This window comes from Staurois parvus, unplaced genomic scaffold (genome assembly GCF_062004578.1).
Source record: "Staurois parvus isolate SC_StPar_1 unplaced genomic scaffold, SC_StPar_1.0 ptg000053l, whole genome shotgun sequence".
NCBI lineage: Eukaryota > Metazoa > Chordata > Amphibia > Anura > Ranidae > Staurois > Staurois parvus.
This window is the reverse complement of record NW_028317849.1, coordinates 3,095,636-3,116,593: the sequence shown is the minus strand read 5'-3', so window position 1 is coordinate 3,116,593 and position 20,958 is coordinate 3,095,636. Positions and strand designations below refer to the sequence as shown.

Here is a 20,958-nt window from a genome sequence, read left to right as displayed (position 1 = left end):
CCTAAGCACGAGGAGAACATGCAAATTCCATGAAGATAGTGTCCTGGCTGAGATTCGAACCATGGACCGACCCATTAGTGCTAGGCAAAAGTGCTAAGCCACGATTACTAAGACTATGAAATGACAATTTTATGGTTTTATTACTGTACAAAACATTTTCATTATGTGGTGCAGTAACAATCCATCATGCACAATAATTCTGTCCCTAAGACTAGTCATTGTCTTATGCCTAAAGCCATCATTCCTGTAAGGAGATGTTTTGGCACCATTTAATACCAGTAAAATCATATGTTTTGTTTTGGTTTTTTTAATGTCTTGATTTCTGTTTTAATAAAAGGAAACACCCTTAAAGAGCACACTATGGTACACTAGCAGCTAACGTTTTTAATAGTTTGTTTTACCTAAAAATCCACACCATGGCCTAAACTTATAAGAATAAGTGTAATATGGATTAGCAACATATAGACGTAGAACATAAAGCAAAACAAATAAGTGTTCATTTTAAGGCCCTTTCACACAGGCGCATTCCACTCTGATCAGCAGGGTGATCCCCTGCTTACTGGAGCAGAGCAGGGTGGATGACAGGTCTGTATCCGCTTAGTTTATGCAGAACAGAAAAACACCACTTTGCTCTATGGGAAGCCAGGAGTAAACAGACTCCCCTGTCCATTTACACGCACTGTCTCCGATTTGTGTGTAAATGGACAAAAGTCCATAGGAATGCATGGACCTTCTGATCGGGTCCACCTAAAAAACTGACAGGTGGACCTTATCAGATTGCCTGTGTGAAAGGGCCCCTAGCTCTTTTAGCATAATCATATATGTAGTAAAACATATCAAGCCACCCCTTTCAGGCAACCTTTTGCAGCAAAACCACAGTAAGCAGTCACTAAAAGTACAGATTAGTCACCGCAGTGAATTACAGAATAAGAACACTCTTTCTTCTTTGCTGGCACCTGTTCTAAAGCAAGATAAAGACTGTAAAGTAAGCTTTCACTACAAAAAGGAAAGGGCATGTAAGGCAGGCAGACCCAGATTTCAAGATATTCAATCAATTTCATCAGTTTACCCCGCAACACTTAGACTCTTCAGTGGCCAAAAGTAAAAGTTTAAAATTCAATAAAACAGGCCCAAATTACTTCCTTCCCTGTTCTTATAACATTCATAAACAACATGATTCTAAGGCCTCAAGGCAAGATCATAGGAGTTCTTATCCAGACAGCTTCTTCCTCTTTGTAGCTGACAGGATGCACAATAACATTTGTGCTGACTCCAGCCATAGAGAATTATTTTGGCTTGTTCATATACAGTACATTATAGCCAGAACTGGCAAAATTAGGAATAGGATTTGGAGATGCGTTTATCTAATATTTTACTTCCACTCAAGAAATAAAAATGTAGAGAAAGCTGCTGGTTGACAATATTGACCTTTTCTTTCTAAAAATATTGAGTTCCTGGCTGTGATGCTAAATAAATGATTTTAATGCCTCTGAAATAGAAGCAGCTCAAAGTATAAAAACCAGCAAGTCAACATCACAACCAGGCAACACAAATTTTCAAAAGGTAGTCAGCAATTACAACCTACATATTTCTATTAGGGCATGTACAGTATTTACTATTCAGAAATACAGTGGCTTAGAGGTCTATGGCCACCTCACATTAGAAATAGGTATAAATTACAGATCTATATAGTCAACTGCAAAATCATATCTATAATTTTTTTTTCCAAATTATGCTGTAAAATAGGCTGTAAATTCAAAGAACTTATATTACAAATATTGACTTGAGTAGAGAAATAAAAGTCAACAAAGCAAAAATGCACAATGCATTGAGGGGAACAGGTTGCAATTTCCCCTTTTGCCAGCCCATGCAGGGCAATTGGGGAATGTCTGTAGAGCAGCTCATTAGATAGAACATGTGTCCACCAGCATACTCTTCATCTGCGATCACATGTACAGAGGATATATTGGGTGTTACTTTGACTTCCTTTACCTGCAGTTCAGACACATCTCAGTAGATTATGCTTGGGTCTGAAGAAAACCTAGGCAGAGCAGGACAAACCTACAATCTAAACCAGTGGTCTCCAAACTGCAGCCCTCTGCTTGCCTTTATCAGGCCCTTTGGGGCACTATTCCATCCACAGATACAAGGTGCTATTCCATCCACTGACACCAACAGTGGGGCATAATTCCTTCCACTTACACCAACAATGGAGCACTATTTCTCACTGATGTCAACAATAGGGCACTATTTCTCACTGACACCAATGATGGGGCACCATTTCTCCCACTGATACCAATGATGGGGCACTATTTCTCCCACTAAAACCCATGGTAGGGAACTATTCCTCCCACTAAAACCAACAATGAGGCACTATTCCTTCCTCTAATACCAAGAATGTGGCACTTTTCCACTCACTTATACCACTGATGGCACATATTTTACTGCTATTGAAGTCGGGGCATTTTCTACACTGGCCAAGGTCCATCCCTCTCAAAGTCTGAAGGACAGAAAATTGGCCTTTGTTTAGAAAGTTTGGAGACCCCTGCTCTAAACTGTCATCTATACTACTTTATTAAAGTCAAAGGGAATCTTCCCACTCACATTTGGAATGTATTCACACACGCATGAGCCCCATCACCAGAAGCTGAACTACCTTGTTAAAACCCCCAGGAGACCCAGTGTACTAAGTCCTGTTCAAATTTGTGCAGTGATTGTTGAGCTAGCATGGTTGACAGCAGGGCACACCCACACATAGGACAGTGCACAGAGGAGATTCAGACATCCCCACCCCTACCCTCTTTGAAAGCTGCCTCTGCTGTCTGCCATCTTCCATGTACTGAAAGGAAAAGCGGAGCCTAGACCCATCCACCAGGGAGACTAGAGTACAAGCGGGCAGCTTGTATTATTTTGAACGATAGTGTACTAGAGACATGCACTGTCATTCATAAAAATTCAAAACAACAAAACGTCAGATACAATAGTCTCTCTCAGACAACTGAGCCCAGAACCATCTACCTGATAATTCTGGTGAGGGAGACTAGAGTAGTAGCTGGCTTGTGTGGTTTTGGAATGTGTCTGGACAATGGCAACAACCAGTAGTGCTAGGGTATAGCCATTCTGATATGTTCCTTTGAGGCTGGCTTCATACTTTTATGCCACAGTAGCAAACATTTAACTATGTGTTACCACAAAGCATGATAATGTACAGTTTTCAGTCCATTGTTTTGCACTCCAATGCAGCTTGCAAAAGCACCCCAATACACATGTTGGAGAAATCACCAACAAACAGATGCTATCTGTGCTTTGAGGTTAGTGAGCTGAAAAAATAAATAAAAGTCATGAGTGCATCCTGGTAAAACTGGCAGACCATTCAAAATTAAGAGGCTGCCTTAAAGTGGATGAAAAGCTTCCCTTTTTTTTAATTAAAATAAAAAACATGTTATATTAGCATGCTCCGTGCAATGGATTTGCAGAGCAGTCTAGATCCTCCGCTTCTCAGGTCCCCCACCAGTGTTCCTGGCTCCTCCCCATTGCCAAGTGCCCCATAGGAAACCACTTTCTATGGGGGCACTCATACAGGCTTGCCCCCAAGTCGAGTTGTTTGCATCTATTCAGACACACAGCCCAGCTCAGCCATCCCCCATGCTCTCAGGAAAAAACATGTTTAGCTTTACGACCACTTTAACACAGTTCACATTAATGTGTGAAATGCTACACTGATTTAACCCACCTCAACACCCTGCAAAACAGAAGGAGGGTCTAACAGTAAACCTGCCAGAATGCACATAGTACAGTCACCTAGTGTTAAAAATACTTTAGGTAGTCTCCAAATCCTCCCCACCACTCCTGAATCCCAAATTATTCTGAAAAGCGTGGACACTTCCTAGTACAGGCAATGAAGGGGAGGGTAAGGTCAACTGCCCCCCCTCCAGGTATCTACACATAACATTCTAATTGCACAGACTTGGCCATCCCTTCTCTGCCAAATAGGATAGTCCAAAAGAGTGGTGGCAACCTGCAACACCACCAGAAGTGTCCTCACACAAGTAACCACCTTAGCTTTATGTCTTTTTTAGGTGTGCATTAAAGCGGAGCTAAACCCATCGATTTAACGGATTCAAAAATCAGTTATATCCCAGACATGCTGGAGCAACATGGCAGTTGCAAATCAAACAGAGGCAGCTTCCATAGCTGAAAAGGAAAGAAGAGTTTAGCTACACTTTAAATAAGGGGTGGAATCCCTCAGCACCTCAGTAAAAAAACGTGCAACAAAACTAACTAAAAAACATCCAAACATGCAACACAGCTAGCCAATCAAAAACATTTAATAAAAAAGAAAAATTTAAAAACAGAGGATTTGCACACATTTACAAAAACACACAAAAGCTGCAGCACCACATCGAGGTGTCTTTGCAAAATATCAGCTGACACTAAGGAATGTGTGCACCAATACTGGGTCATATACAGCTATCAATAAATTAACAACAAACTTACCTAGGAGGCACCCCACTCTTTTAAAGCCCATTCAGATCACAGCTATGAGCTGCCAACAAACAGCAACACACATTATAACAGAGATAAACCTACATACATTGTGGTGTACTACAGCATGGGTGCATTGCCCACTCTTGTACTATATAAAATGAATGGCACCCTAGCACACCACACCACATCATAGTATGCATGTTACCGTAACACATAAATCTTAATAAGCTCCAAGTGTAAAGCAACACATAACCGATTCAGATGTGCACGAGGATGCATACATGGCACTTGACAAAAAGAAAAAAAAGAACGTTCTTTGTGTAAGTTTATGAGCATGCCTGTGCTTCATATTTATGGGGTGTATAAACGGAAGTTTGTTTCTCCGTTTAGTTCAAATACTAATAGTAGATTATATTTGCTTACTTTGGAGTTTTACACAGAGTTTAGCTGGATTTAAATTATATTGCATGACAGCTGAATTATAGTATACGGCTTGCTGCTGCTCCCTGTAAACTTGCTGTGGAAAAAAAAAAAACTAGTTTGGACCATCTAACTTTGCGCTGTCGGACACAAATCCACGCAATGCCATGTCCAGAATGCAAAAGTACCCTCCTACTCTGATTCTATTTGTCCTTTATACATTAAAATGAAATTATATTCAATAAATAAAACAATGCAATACAAGCAAACCAAGTACAGTGGATATAAAAAAAAAAGTCTACACACCCCAGTTAAAATGTCAGGTTTCTGTGATGTAAAAAAATTAGACAAAAATAAATCATTTCAGAACTTTTTCCACCTTTAATGTAACCTATAAACAAACTAAAATAATGTGGTTGCATAAGTGTGCACATCCTCTTATAACTGGGGATGTAGCGGTGTTCAGAATAAAGCAATCACATTCAAAATCATGTTATATTAGGAGTCAGTACACACCTGCCATCATTTAAAGTGTCTCTGATTAACCCCAAATAAAGTTCAGCTGTTCTAGTAGTTCTTTCCTGACATTTTCTTAGTCGCATCCTACAGCAAAAGCCATGGTCCGCAGACAGCTTTCAAAGCATCAGAGGGATCTCATTGTTAAAAGGTATCAGTCAGGAGAAGTGTACAAAAGAATTTCCAAGGCAGATATACCATGGAACACAGTGAAGATAGTCATCAAGTGGAGAAAATATGGCGCAACAGTGACATTACCAAGAACTGGACTTCCCTCCAAAATTGATGAAAAGACGAGAAGAAAACAAGTCTGGGAGGCTGCCAAGAGGCTTAAAGCAACATTAAAGGAGCTGCAGGAATATCTGGCAAGTATTGGATGTGTGTTACATGTGGCAACAGTCTCCTGTATTCTTCATATGTCTGGGCTATGGAGTAGAGTGGCAAGACAGAAGCCTTTTCTTATGAAGAAAAACATCCAAGCCCAGCTAAATTTTGCAAAAACACATCTGAAGTCTCCCAAAAGCATGTGGGAAAATGTGTTATGGTTTGATGAAACCAAGGTTGAACTTTTTGGCCATAATTCCAAAAGATATGTTTGGCGCAAAAACAAAACTGCACATCACCAAAAGAACACCATACCTACAGTGAAGCATGGTGGTGGCAGCATCATGCTTTGGGGCTGTTTTTCTTCAGCTGGAACTGGGGCCTTAGTTAAGGTAGAGGGAATTATGAACAGTTCCAAATATCAGTCGATAGTGGCACAAAACCTTCAGGCTTCTGTTAGAAAGCTGAATATGAAGAGGAACTTCATCTTTCAGCATGACAACGACCCAAAGCATACACCCAAATCAACAAAGGAATGGATTCACCAGAAGAAGATTGAAGTTTTTGAATGGCCCAGCTAGAGCCCTGACCTGAATCCAATTGAAAATCTATGGGGTGATCTGAAGAGGGCTGTGCACAGGAGATGACCTCACAATCTGACAGATTTGGAGTGTTTTTGCAAGAAAGAGTCAAGATGTGCTATGCTGATAGACTCATACCCAAAAAGACTGAGTGCTGGAATAAAATCAAAAGGTGCTTCAACAAAGTATTAGTTTAAGGGTGTGCACACCATATTATTTTAGCTTTTTATTTTACTTCCCTCCACCTAAAATATTTTGGTTTGTTGTTCAACTGAGTTGTACAGTTTATAGGTTACATTAAAAATGGAAAAGTTCTGAATAAATTTACCTTTGTCTCATTTTTTTACATTACAGAAAACTGACATTTTAACTGGGGTGTGTAGACTTTTTATATCAACTGTATCAATCAACTGGTAACATTTTTTTACAAATATGTGAAAAGTGTGGCGTGTAGTCACCTAATTAGTAAAGAGTCCAAGGTGGATAAAAATTGATTTACAATAAAAAAACGTTTAAAATCAGATTTTTTTTTTTATTTCAATCAGATTTTTTTTTTTACTTTTGTCAAATTTATTTTAAGAAAATACTTTGAGTAAAAATCTAAGATACATTAATAATTTAGTTTATTCAGCATGAAATGGAGTCTAGTTATGTAGCAGACGGCTGTATATTCCGCAATATTTACATTTTTGGTAAACTCATTCAATGAATCCAAGCTCTGCAAGCAATAACATGCACGGAATTGATGCTTTCACGCAATTTCACAGTAACCATGAGAAAAAACATGAAATAAAAGGATTTGAGTAGTTCTCCAACTATGTGTGATCAACCTTTTAAACTAAAATCAGTTCTGATATTGCTGCTTTACTAACCTGACAGCGTATTATTCTAAAAAGGAAACCTTCAATTGGTATGCAAATATTAAAGATTCTAACTACCAGCAAGAATGGGTTGGACTCCTTACATTTAAAGAGCACCTGTCATTTTTGATCCATCATGGCAGCGCCTGTTAGCAGGCATCCACTTTCCTGCTGCCACCACGTCCCTCACGTTGTGTCCCTGCCGCATCACCAGCCAGCCCATGAAAGTGAATGGGACTGTCGGTGAGTCAACAGCGGGTCAGATGAGGAGCCGCTGCGAGACAGAGATGACAGCTGCTCTTTAAAAATTATTATTTAAATCAAGCCTTTTCACTAGTGATTTAAATCATGATATAAATTGTGATTTCAATCAACTTGATTTAAATCAAATCCACCCTGATAGAGTCCATCTGTATGTCATTTAATCACAGCATAAATACAGCTGTTCTGTGAAGCCCTCAGGTTTTTTAGAGAACATTAGTGAACAAACAGCATCATGAAGGCCAAGGAACACACCAGACAGGTCAGGGATAAAGTTGTGGAGAAGTTTAAAGAAGGGTTAGGTTATAAAAAACAATTCCAAGCTTTGAAAATCTCATGGAGCACTGTCCAATCCATCATCTGAAAAATGGAAACAGCATGGCTTAACTGCAAACCTACCAAGACATGGCTGTCCACTAAACTGACAGGCCAGACAAGGAGAACATTATTTAGAGAAGCAGCCAAAAGGCTCATGGTAACTCTGGAGGAGTTGCAGAGATCCACAGCTCAGAAGGAAGAATATGTCCACAGGACAACTATTAATTGTGCACTCCACAAATCTGGCCTTTATGGAAGAGTGGCAAGAAAAAAACCATTGTTGAAAGAAAGCCATAAGAAGTCCCGTTTGCAGTTTGCGAGAAGCCATGTGGAGGACACAGCAAATATGTGAAAGAAGCTGCTCTGGTCAGATGAGAGAAAAATTTAACTTTTTGGCCTAATAACAAAACACTATGTGTGGCAGAAAACTAACACAGAACACACCATCCCCACCGTGAACCATGGTGGTGGCAGCATCATGTTGTGGGGATGCTTTTCTCAGCAGGGACAGGGAAGCTGGTCAGAGTTGATGGGAAATTGATGGAGCCAAATGCAGGACAATCGTAGAAGAAAATCTGTTGCAGTGTGCAAAAGACTTGAGACTGTGACGAAGGTTCACCTTCCAGCAACACAACCACCCTGAACATACAACCAGAGCTACAATGGAATGGTTTAGATCAAAGCATATTCATGTGTTAGGTCCAGTCAAAGTCCAGACCTAAATCCAATTGAGACCCTGTAGCAAGACTTTAAAAATGCTATTTACAGATGCTCTCCATCCAATCTGACAGAGCTTGAGCTATTTTGTAAAGAAGAATGGGCAACAATGTCACTCTCTAGATGTGCAAAGCTGGTAGAGACATCCCCAAAAAAGACTTGCAGCTGTAATTGCAGCGAAAGGTTGTTCTACAAAGTATTGACTCTGGGGGGATGAATACAAATGCATGCCACACTTTTCACATATTTGTAAAAAAATGTTGAAAACCAATTATCATTTTCCTTCCACTTCACAATTATATGCCACTTTGTGTTGGTCTATCACATAAAATCCCAATAAAATACATTTATGTTTTTGGTTGCAACATGACAAAATGTGGATATTTCAAGGAATACTCTTTCAAGACACTGTACATTATGTTGTGTTTTGTTGTAGCCCTGTGAAGGTGAAGTTCTTTGACCCCATAAATATGTTGGCTTTTTTTTTTACAAATACATTACTTTGGACTCGTATCCTTTGGTTTGGCGTTCCTTCCGTTTGTGCATTTTTTTTCTTGCAACCTGTTGGGGTACTCACTGGAGGTTAGCCTTGTCTGTTGTGAGCAGCCTAACCTGAGCCAGTGATCTCATCACATTTTTTTGCCCTCTCACTACTTTGTATAAACTCACATCAAAGTCCCAGCGACTCTTGGATGCTTTTATCTTCATTGATGACTGAATAATGGAATATTCTAACAGGCAGAGTTTTTGACACTTTTGGGTAGTGTCAAAGCTTGCTGCTAAGTCCTGCACACACTTCTAAAGGCCCAAACTATGATGAGCAACCTCAATGGCCAAAATGTGCACAAGGTAAGATGGGACAGGCAACTTTGGCCATTACAGAAATGTTTTGGAGGCGCTAGAAGTACAGTCGTCCTCCAGGTGCCGGAACTTTATACCTGCAGATGTTTTCTTTATTTTTTTTCCTTTCCAACAGAGTAGCTTTAGACAAATCTCTGGGGAATATCATTATTCCATACTTATATTGGTCCAGCTTGACTTGATAAACCTTAAGTATCCATTAGCGATATCTGGGGATGCTAAAAAACACTGTAGCAGTCTGTACTACATTCAGTGATAGCTGTGATCTCCCAGGTGATGTACCAGCGGCTCTCTCTCTGCACTCAAACGGGGGTTGCTTGCTCAGCATGCCGCCATTCAGAGAAATTGCTGTATTTATTTTTCAGTAAATACAATACATTCTCTGAATTGACGAAATGGAGAGGAAAGACAACACAATTTCAATCTAGTCCAATCAGAGAACACCTGACCAGCAAGGTGCTGAGCAAATGACCCCATATGGTTAGCATGCATAGAGCAAGCTATGGCTATCACTGTGGTAACGCTGACCACTAGTGGTTTTCAGTCTCTCCAGCAGTCCTCTGGATATAACATATGGAGACTTACTTCAAGCCAAGCTGGACCAATGTAACTATTGAAAGAAAAAAAAAAAACCAATTCAAGCATTCTGTTTAACCGCCTCCCACCCGCCATATAGTAATATGACGGGCGCAAAGTAGTTCTCTCGTTCTGGGAGGACATCATATGACGTCCTCCCATTCTAACCGCGCATACGCAGCTCCCGAAGCGCGGAAAACGGTGGTGCGCTGTGTCCCTTGGACACAGCGGATCACCGATCCACGGAAAGAGCTGAAGATGTCGGCTCAGTCATGTGATCAGCTGTGTCCAATCACAGCTGATCACATGTAAACAGGGAAGTGCTGGTTATCTGCATTTCTCTCCCCACGAGCTGTCACGCTGAAAGCTCGTAAGGAGAGGAGAGCTGGTAATCGGCATTCCTCGAAGGGGACATGTACACTGATCAGCAGAGCACTGATGATCACTGTGCCCTGATGATCTGAGTAGCCCCAGCAGCGCCACCTGTCAGTGTCCATCAGTACCAGCTCTCAGTGCTCATCCATGCCACCTGCCAGTGCCCATCAGTGCCAAATTTCAGTGCCCATCAGTGCCACATTTCAGTGCCCATCTGGGCTGCCTATCAATGCCAGTTAGTGCCACCTATCAGTGCCACCTATCAGTGCTGCCTTTCAGTGCCCATCAGTGATGCCAGTCAATGCCCATCAGTGCCACCAACCAGTGCCACCTATCAGTGCAGCCTCATTAGCACACATCAGTGAAGGAGAAAAATCACTTATTTACAAAAACTAAGAAAAAAAATTTTTTTTCAAACTTTTCTGTGGTTTTTGGTTTAAGAAAAAATTAAAAACCCAGAGGTGATTAAATACCACCAAAATAAAGCTCTGTCACAAAAAAATTATACAAATTTCATATGGGTACAGTGTTGTTTAAATTGTGATTAAATACCACCAAAATAAAGCTCTGTCACAAACAAATGATACAAATTTCATATGGGTACAGTGTTGTATGACTGCGCAATTGTCAAAGTGCAACAGCAGTGAAAGCTGAAAATTGGCCTTGGCAGGAAGGGGGTATAAGTGCCCTGTATGCTAGTGGTTAAATATCTGAAGCAGTTTTTTTTATTCCCCCCCCCCCCCCCCCCGACTCTCTTTGAATGTCTTGGGCATATACCCAGGACCCCAGGCTGGGCTAACTGTCCTGATTGAACCCCTGCAAACAGATCATATTTTGTTATATACAGAACATATTTTGACAATAAATGTACATGAATGGTTTGATGGGATAGCAAGAGGAATAGCAATGGTCACTTTAAGACCCCTCTGAAGAAATATACGAGAGTCTTCCCCTTCTAAAAATCCCTCATTTTGCCAGGACTGGTGGTCTCTGAATTTATCAGCAAAGCCATTGCAGGTTATAAGATGTTGCAGCTCATCCATTCCAATTCTACAACAATAGTTCTTTCATATGAGAGAACTCAGACCTCCAAGAAAATATAAAGGAGAGCAGGAGGAGGAACATTTCACTGTTGATGAAGACAGGCTTATTAATCTGTGGGCGTTATTTAGAATATTCTTTTGAATTAAGAGAATTAACTCCGTTAAACAATGTGGAGCAATGACTACTGAAACCCTGAACACTTTGTGATAAGATGGATATATGACTGCACATAGATTCTACCAGAAAAAAGATGCAGACTAGTACTCACAGCACCCAGGTTCTGTTGCTCCCTCTTCCACATCCTCTACTGACAGGGGAGAAAGGGTTATCACTGCAAGGAGATACCACAGGTTTAGGTTTCACTCACTAGCAGCTGATATGGAAGTCATTGTTATTTCATATGGCAGCTATATAGTAACTGAAATACCGGTTTATCATCGATATGAAATTCATTTTTTTTTACATATTTGATTCAAAAAATATTCTTTGTGGTTTCTAAAATGACTGAAAACACCACTTTCTGCTTACAGTGGCTGCTATACTTTTTCATCTAAATGTACCTTGCAGTACAGATACAGGTTATTGCCTTCACACTAAGCGTGTTAAAACTATTATTATTACAGGTACTTGTATATCGCCGTCAATTGTACATTCACATCAGTCCCTAACCCTCAAGGGGTGTACAACCTAAAGTCCCTAACTCACATTCATACATACACATACTAGGGCCAATTTAGACAGGAACCAATTAACCTACCAGCATGTCTTTGGAGTGTGGGAGGAAACCGGAGTACCCGGTGGAAACCCACGCAGGCACAGGGAGAACATGCAAACTCCAGGCAGGTGGTGCTGTGGTTGGGATTTGAACCAACAACCCTAGTACTGCCAGGTGGAAGTGCTAACCATTTAGCCACTGTGCTGTCCGAAAACTATAATGTAATGCTGTCATAAATGTACTCTGTATATATTCGCTGCTTGCTTGTAACTTCCCATCCAAGCAGTTACATGTTAACAGAGCCTCTGGCCAACCCTGTGTGGAGTTTATGGCCAAACACTAACCGACCGCAGCTAATGGGTCAGTTTGTATGTGGCAATGGCAGAGTGCAGCTGCGTACAGCCACCTTTGACCAAAGCAAACTATCCGCCATGTGCATGTGGCCTGACAGCTTTGGTGGGCACCAGTAGATTGTTAAACCTGTTACCCAATTATACTTTTGGGCTTAGGAGACTAGTGAGCGTTTCTTTTTACCCCAAGTCGGGGGTCAGCAACCAGAAGATCATAGCCAGGTGACTGGTAGATTGCAGCCTGGGTTTGCTGACCCACCAGTCCCAAAGGGACTACTTGTAAAGTTGGAGCTGTAGTAGGGAACAAGAGCTGCATAAGCCGATGCCTCCTCTGTAGTGCAAGCTCCTGTCCCATATGGAGTGATACTAACTGCACTCCACCTCTTATCCCGGTTAGAGGTCTCCAGAGTGGTGCCAGCAGTAGGAAAGAAGAGATCTTCAGGTCATAGTACAGGACTGCTTTCACACTGATGTGCTGCGGTCTACCCATAACAAGGGTGCAGTGCAGTGTACCTGCAGCTATCCTGCGGGCTTGCAGTGCTTTGCCATAGACTTTAATTATATCCTGCAGGTTTGGTGCACTTTCCGAAAGCGCACCACACATGCAGGATATAATAGAAGTCTATGGCAAAGCGCAGCTAACCCCGGAAAGTCTCAGATGCACCACACTGCAGGTAAACTGCAGCGCATCAGTGTGAAAGCAGTCTTGTAGGGGGCTCAGAATTCAGAACAGTAAGGATTATTTACATTTGCAGTTTGGAGGGTGCTTTAACCCCATCGTAAAGATGCGTTTTTACCACCCTTGCCACAACCACACCCCTTTTAGCTCAAGTGGCCAGGGGTGTACATGTCTCAGCAACAGCCACAGCAGGAGTTATACACCCTGTCATGGTTGGTGCATGTAGCACCTGCCAAGCACAATCCATTCATGTGAATGAGGCTGCTATGAAAGTGCTAAAGAAGGGGTTAAAACAGGCAGTGTTTTGTTGCTCACAACTTGCTTTAACTCCTAGGAACCCGCAGAAGCATGCCATTGCGAGGCGCTTACAGAGCGGTCCCACGATTGGCAGGTGGTAGCACCCACCAGAAGTAACGGTTTAATTCCTGCCCCGGCATGTGTACACCTTTGGCCGCTGCCTAAGCAGGGATTGGGGGTGGTAAAACAGACTCAACCGCAGGGTTTTACTTCCCCCCAACTGTAGGTGTGAACAAGCCTTAAGGGTGCCACTTTTGAATGCAACTAAGGGCTCATTCACAAGTGCAGCAGACACTGCTGCTCCTCTGAAAAGTGAGCCAAGTGTGTTATGCAATATGTTGCCTCTTCACCAGCCGATTTAAGCCCATGACTGCCGTGCAATGCACGCAATTGCAACAGGTTAGAATGGCAATTAGGTGTGAGGAGGTGACACTGTGCCCACAGATCTTTGACTTCTCCCATGTTGTGTAGATAGCTCTCTACCTTTTGAAGGTTGCCTACCCCTGCCCTAAGCCATTATGTCACACACACTGTCACATAATTTGCATTATATGTAATTTACAAGGAGGAGGATGAAACCCTTGCTTGGGCCTCAAATTACCTCATGGGGAAAACAATGGCAGAAATTCAAGTGGTGGTAAATTACACCAGATGGTTCCATGCTGAAGGGGATTCAACTCACTGGTGTCTACCAAAAACTGCAATGTCAGTCTCAATAACAATGGATAAATATGCAAACATATAAAAAAGGTACCTAAAAGCAATTTAGCATACAACGCCACACTATAACATCATGTTTCTATTCATAGATAAAAGCACAGTGAAAGCAGCAACAGCAGTATTGTCCACAGCACTCACAAAGGTCTGTTAATTGTCACAGCCAGCTCTCCTACCCAACACTGGGGACTAAAACTGTCCAACTATTTCTGAGGATGACAAATCACTCCTCTGCTCTGCCTCGGAACCAGTACCACCTCTAGAAGTCCAACAACAACAGCACCGAATAGGAACCTTGCCTGTGACAGCCATCTTGACGAGTTTCTGTAATTCTCAAGATAGCTCTATTCTTTCTTTTTTTTTTCTAAAAATGAGCACATTTGCATCTTTCAGTGAAATTACACAGCTGAACAGTTTCCAAACATTTTCATCAGTATACATATACAGGCATGGAAAGTAACTGGGTCCACAGTCTGACCTTTAAAAAGGTTAAATGCTCAATATCAAGTCTATGCTTGTAAGTATTAACAGCAATTATTCTACATCCCCCGTAGGGTGGCCATAAAAAGCCTGTTTCTTGACCAATTTATCCATCACTGGGATAACGATGGGGTGAGAATCTAGCTGTGTAGGGAAAGCTAAAAAGCACATCCAACAGTTGGACAGGCTGGTTAGCCCATGCAGAGGTTATTAAATAGCCAGAGAAAAGGATAGGAAGGTGTTAATTAAGCATGCACCAACACAGATCATCAACCGAAACACATAGATGATTACACTGAGCCTCTGAAGATTAGGGAGCAGTCATTCTTGACAGACATCTGCCATGTTAACATGCATGTGTGACCGCCCTCATGCTTCTACATGTAGTAGCACTGCTGTACCTTGAGAATAAGTTACAGTGTACAACTAAAACAGGAAATTGTGCAGTTTCTGTATTTACATCATTGATTACTATATAAGTTAACTCATCATCTGAATGATTTCCTTCCTATACTCACTGTGCATGTGACAGGTCAGATCCACAATGTACCACACAGGAGCGTACTACCACCATGCACACAGTACACCCTTCCTTTACTTCATACTGTATTGATATTTAACAAAGTAACAAACAAAACGTTCTTACCTGAGGATGTGGATCTGTCTTCTGTGTGCTTGTGCTATGGATGGTGAGGGGGAGGCTGTCTACACTGTGAATGCTGTGCAAGTCACATGGCTAAGTGCGTATCATTAGATAACATACCAGACACATTCAACTCCACTGAAAACTGATACAACATCATATGGCCATCTGCATGCATTATGAATACAAGCTTGTTCACAAACAATACTACTTGTAATGAAAGCAGTATCCTCCAGGCTAACAGAAGAAAACATTCTTATAAATAGCATTTTTAAGTCCACGCACCCAAATCCTGTCTTTCATACCTCCTGTAGAATGTCCCACATCCCAAACATGAAAACAGTTACCCTCCACCCTGGCAGCTACTCCCTGCTGTGTTGTAATTGTGGAAGAAAGGTATATATTGGTCCAGGCACCCCAGCAGGATGCACCCCTTTGGCATCCTGCTGAATGCCCATAATCTCACACCTGCAAACAGTGACCCTCTCAACAACCTGCATGGTTGGGCAAGTTGCTCCCAGATGTGTTGCAATGATGGGCAAGTGGCATTTTTTAGTTCAGGCACCTGGTCATGTCCCTTATGCATCCTGATGAATGCCCCTTATCCTGAACCTGTGAGCTGCTACTCCTTCGACCCCCTGTATGACTGGGAAAGCTGCCAGCTGCTCCCTGCTGTGTAGTAATGATAAGCATTTGACAGTATTTGACCCAGGCACCCCTTATCTCGACCTTGCAAACCATTGTCCCTACACACCCTGTATGGCCGGGCAAGTTGCCAGCTGCTCCCCGCTGTTTTCTAATGATAGGTGAGTGGCAATTTTGCATCCACAGGCACACAGCACCCAACTGGCCACTACCCTTGCTCCCAACAATTTGACTTAAGGCAATGGAAGCCTTTTCATCTGCTGTCCTCAGTACCCTTCTCTGCAACCTGGAAGATCGGGAAGGGGACAGTCTTGGAGCTAGTGGTGGAGATCATGGGCCACTGGTGCTTGAGGATGGCAGGGAGGGGGAAAAGAAAAATGTACTGGGGAGATGTTTTATCTTAAAGCAGATATAAGCTTACCTTTTCTTCAATGGTTCCTGTCCCTCGCTGGCATCTTGTTCTGGGTGCAGATCTTTGGCCGTCTTCATTGACTGGGATGATATCATGAGCAGGAGTCAATCATTCCAGCATACAGGGACCATACTGGCAATGTAAGCTGCTCAGTTTACATGCTGGAGAAAGCTATAAGCCTGCCTGCTTGCAGTTTGCAACAACAGAACTTTCAGTCTGCTTTAGGCCTCATTCACACCATACGTGCAGAAAAACTGATGTCTCCGCAAATTTCACTTGCAGAGACATCAGTTTACAGAATGATTTTTATGCACGTTGCAGATTCCTGTGCAAAAAAAAAATCTTCAAGTGATACTAGTGTTGAGGTATGAACAGGGCACAAAAAGAACAATTGATTTTATTTTGCTTTTGCAGAATACGTGCAGAAAAACTGACATCTCTGCGCCATGGTATAAAAAAGCCTTTAAAGTGGACCTAAACTCATCGATTTAACTGTTTCAAAAAACAGTTACATTCCCAGCATTCTAGGAATGCCAACTGTCAGGTTTGCTTGTGTTCTCAACCAAACTATCAAATGGCTGCTGTCATAACTGGTCAAAAGTGTACAACTATGGCAGTTGCAGATCAAACAGAGACTAAGATGTCAACTTCCTTGGCTGAAAACGATAGGAGGGTTTAGTTTTACTTTAACGTAACATATTGTGATTGAATGAACAATGTTAATAGAAAAAGAAAGACAGTGAAAATTGTAGTGCTCCTTAAATTGATGGTTATGGCTCAGGGAACTCCTAGCAACCTCAGGAGGAACCTTTGGGTTCCATGGATCCTTGGCTGAGAAAGGCTGGTGTAAACCATCACTTGATCCTCTAAGAATGTGCATGTGGTTTTATTTCTGATGTTCAATATAAAGCTAACTCCACCTTACAGTCCATATTTCATATTACACACGTATTTAGAACAGAATGTTTTTTTTTTTTTTGTTTTTACCATGCAGTGGGGCTGTGCCTGCACTGTATGGGTTCATTGCTTGTTTTCTCTAGGGGTACATACAGCACTTATACTCACCTAATCTTTTATAAAACAGCGCTCCCCCACGTCAAGCAGTGGACTGTTCCTGACGTCTTCATGTCTAGAGCCAGCCTATCGACGTGATGAAGTTAAAAACAGTCCACCACACAAGGCTGCCGGACCGTGGGTGGCAGGAGCCAAAGGTACCGGTCTTGGAAAATTAGGTGAGCATATCTCAGTTCTTCGAACCCCTAGACAAAAACAAGCAGTTAACCCATGCAGTGCGGGAACAGCCCAACTGCATGGTAAAAAAAAAAAAAAAAAAAAAATGTGCCTAGGGTTCTTAAGGTGTAAGGTTATATTTACACTGGTGATTTAGGTGGGTGCAAATTGAATGTTCTTGCTTCAGCTATGAGTGGCTAGAAGCAGCCAGCGATTACCTACAACCATTGCTGCTGGACGCACACAAAGTACATTCAGCAGCAATCACCGCAGGAAATTGCTAGCTGTGCAGAGAACCCCGAAGAGCTGCACCCGCCAGCAACCTATCATTATAATTAAGTGGGCCGGTGGCTGCCCCTTGCCTATCAAAGCCTCAACAGGAATCAGAAAATGTCTGCTGCTTCTATTCGCACCGGACGAAATCACCAGTGTGAATATAGCCTAAAATGAAACGTGGTCAGCATGAACAGCCCCCCACTTACAGAACTCTGGCGCGCTTCTCCCTGCCAGCTATTGTCAGGTTTGAAATTGGTGCAGCTGTGTGGCTTCTACCCAGGGCTGTTGATAGGGGAGTAGTGCTAGGAACCCAGGCTCTTTCAATTCAGCAGGGGGCCCAGGGCAAAGAGGGACTCTAAACACATTTGGGCACATGCACAGTAAAAGGTCCGCAGAAGGCTCTCATTGTAAATCATGGCCAGATCTAGGGGGCTGCGGGGGTGGACTATGCCCCCCAGATTTTATTTGTGCCCCCCCCAAAGCCAACCTTAACCTGCCACTATATTGCCGTTATACTACTCTAACCTTCCACCATACTGCCCTGTGCGTTGTGTGGGAGAAGGAGTTGTGTCCGTCTTGTGCCCTGCCAGCATTGACCCCTGTTCTCTCCCCTGTTGACCTCTGATCCTCTGCCCCCTGACATTTTTTACCGCACCCCCATATCGGACAGGCTAGATACGGCCCTGTTGTAAATCCATTGTCAATCACGATGGCCTCTGTCTGCCAACTGCCCAAGCAGTCATAGGCTATATAGGAGAAGGGGCAGGGATAGTGATGGCATCATCATCTGAACACCCCAATAAAAAAAAAAAAAAAAAACAAAGTTCGGTCTAAACCTGGGTTTGGACCAAACCTTTGGCTCATCTCTACCCAACCAAAGGGAGGGGCCCTGTCAGGCAGGCAAGCAGTATGGTGCTGCACAATTTCTAACAGCAGTCCTGCTCTACCTGCATCATTCCTTTACAGCAGTGTTTCTCAACTCCAGTCCTCATGGACCCCCAACAGGTCATGTTTTCAGGATTTCCCTCAGATGAAACAGCTGTGGTAATTACTAAGGCAGTGAAACTGATCAAATCACCTGTGCAAAATAATGGAAATCCTGAAAACATGACCTGTTGGGGGTCCATGAGGACTGGAGTTGAGAAACACTGCTTTACAGGAACCTGCGAGTGAAAAAAAGCTATTGGGCAGCACAGTGTCTAAATGGTCAGCACTTCCACCTAGCAGTACTAGGGTCGTTGGTTCGAATCCCAACCAAGGCACCACCTACCTGGAGTTTGCATGTTCTACCTGTGCCTGCATGGGTTTCCTCCAAGTACTCCAGTTTCCTCCCACACTCCAAAGACCTGCTGGTAGGTTAATTGGATGCTTTCTAAATTGACCCTAGTATGTATGTAGGTTAGGGACTTTAGATTGTACGCCCCTTGAAGGTTAGGGACGGATGTGAACATGCAATATATGTCAAGTGCTGCAAAAAAAATTATGGCGCTATATAAGTACCTGTAGTAAATAAATAAAATAAGTGCCATTGGCCACCGTAGCTCTCAATGAAGCACAAGTGTGTAGACCTTTTTTCAGTCGAGGCACCCTTTAAAATGATGGATAATCTCAAGGCATCCTTTAAAATTCTGCACAATCTCAAGGCACCCTAATCTAAAATGAAAAAATCTTTTCTACACACATCCAGTACACCCAACACTAGAGGTGATTTATTCTTTCAAAGTAAATACACCTTTGCACGCTGCTACTGGCTAGTATTCCAGTATGTATCTCTCATTTTCTCTCCATCACTCTGCTAATGTGACCCCAGTGCTGACGGAGAGGGGCAGGGGAAGGCCAAACAAGGGTGACGTGCATGTACCTTCCTTATCAACCAATGATGTAATTGGTTGTTAGGATGCTGGCAGCTAGACGGTCATAAAAGTGCACAATGAAAACCTGTGGCTTTGTGTAACTAAAAGGCAGGATTGATCCACCTGCTGGCTTGTATACAATTTTTGGACATTTTGCCAAGGCCTCCCTGAAGAAGCCTGAAGGCAACCCTGAAGAAGCCTGAAGGCAACCCTGAAGAAGCCTGAAGGCACCCTGGTTAAGAAAGGCTGGTGTAGACATCCCCACCTATGTAGTCCGATTCCTCCTCCAGCTCCGTACCTCCATTGGGGCTGAAGGAATAGTCTGCAGGATCCTGTACAATCCACTGATGCACTGCTTTGCAGAATCAAACGCAAAAATAAATAAAATAATTGCTTCTTTGTAAAATTGGCATATTTATTCTTTTTTTTTTAATAAAAGGTGGCATTCTCCTTTAAAAAAAAAAACAACAGTTCTGACAGTGGAAAACATGGAACTAGCTGTAATAAGGAGATCTAGAATAAACAGGGTTTTCCTGCATGTGTTACTGTGTTTGCAGCTGCCATGTTACTAAAGGGTGCCCTACCAAACAAGCACATGTAGCCACAATGCTGTCAGAGCTGCAGAAGACAGATAGCAGCCGTTATATGTTAGGAGATGTCCACATAACACACAGCCTATCTCTAATCTAATGTCATGAGAAGGCCTGGTATTCCCCATGTGTCATGCTGTATAGGAGCCCCGTATGGCCGCTGCTGCCCATCGCCCAGTACAGGTGACCCTCTGTGCATGTTACCTGCCGTCTCCTCGCCTCTCATTCTCCTCTGTGCACTGCAGTGAAGGGAGGCGGGGAATGTTCCAGCTACAGCACGTACTGGACAAAAAAAAGTCACCCTGTGAGCCGCTTTCAAGCTTCCTGCAGCTAGACACCTATATACATTACAAGCTCATGTTTGGCCATGGTGAGCTCTTTTCAGTGTAGGTGTGTGAGAAGTACTAGCTAGTTGGTAATAATATGATAATAACGGTCCTGGAGTTCCTCAGGTGATATCCTGGGCGATGCTCGGTGGCTCTGGTTCTAGACGAGGCCCTGATATATTGGGAATGTCTTTCTTACAATACACCTTTGGTGACAAAATGATTCCCTGAATTTCATAGAAAGTGTCAGAAACAGTCTGTGAATGTGTTGCTGGAGTGGGAGGGCTTACTAAAACTGCATGGTACAAAATCTGGCGCAGCTCTGCATGGAAACCAATCAGCTTCCAGATGTTATTGTCAAAGCTTAAAGTGTACAATGCAGTAAAGCATGCTGGTTATACTCA

At 42.5% G+C, this 20,958-nt stretch overlaps 1 protein-coding gene across 13 annotated transcripts in view; it reads right to left on the bottom strand.

Annotated features, from left to right (window-relative positions):
• The window catches only part of FCHO1 (FCH and mu domain containing endocytic adaptor 1), a 192,992-nt gene extending 172,482 nt beyond the window's left edge, over positions 1-20,510 (bottom strand). For 6 of the 13 annotated variants that reach the window (XM_089667280.1, XM_089667349.1, XM_089667334.1 and 3 more), the window contains exons 1-2: positions 20,433-20,510; positions 11,610-11,672 (exon numbers count right to left, since the gene is read on the bottom strand). The gene's annotated coding sequence lies outside the window, so the exon portion shown is untranslated. Of the gene's footprint in view, positions 1-11,609; positions 11,673-15,225; positions 15,302-20,432 lie in introns of those variants that run through there. The other 7 variants (XM_089667301.1, XM_089667286.1, XM_089667293.1 and 4 more) reach the window with 7 other exon arrangements.
• Positions 20,511-20,958: the final 448 nt, after the last annotated feature.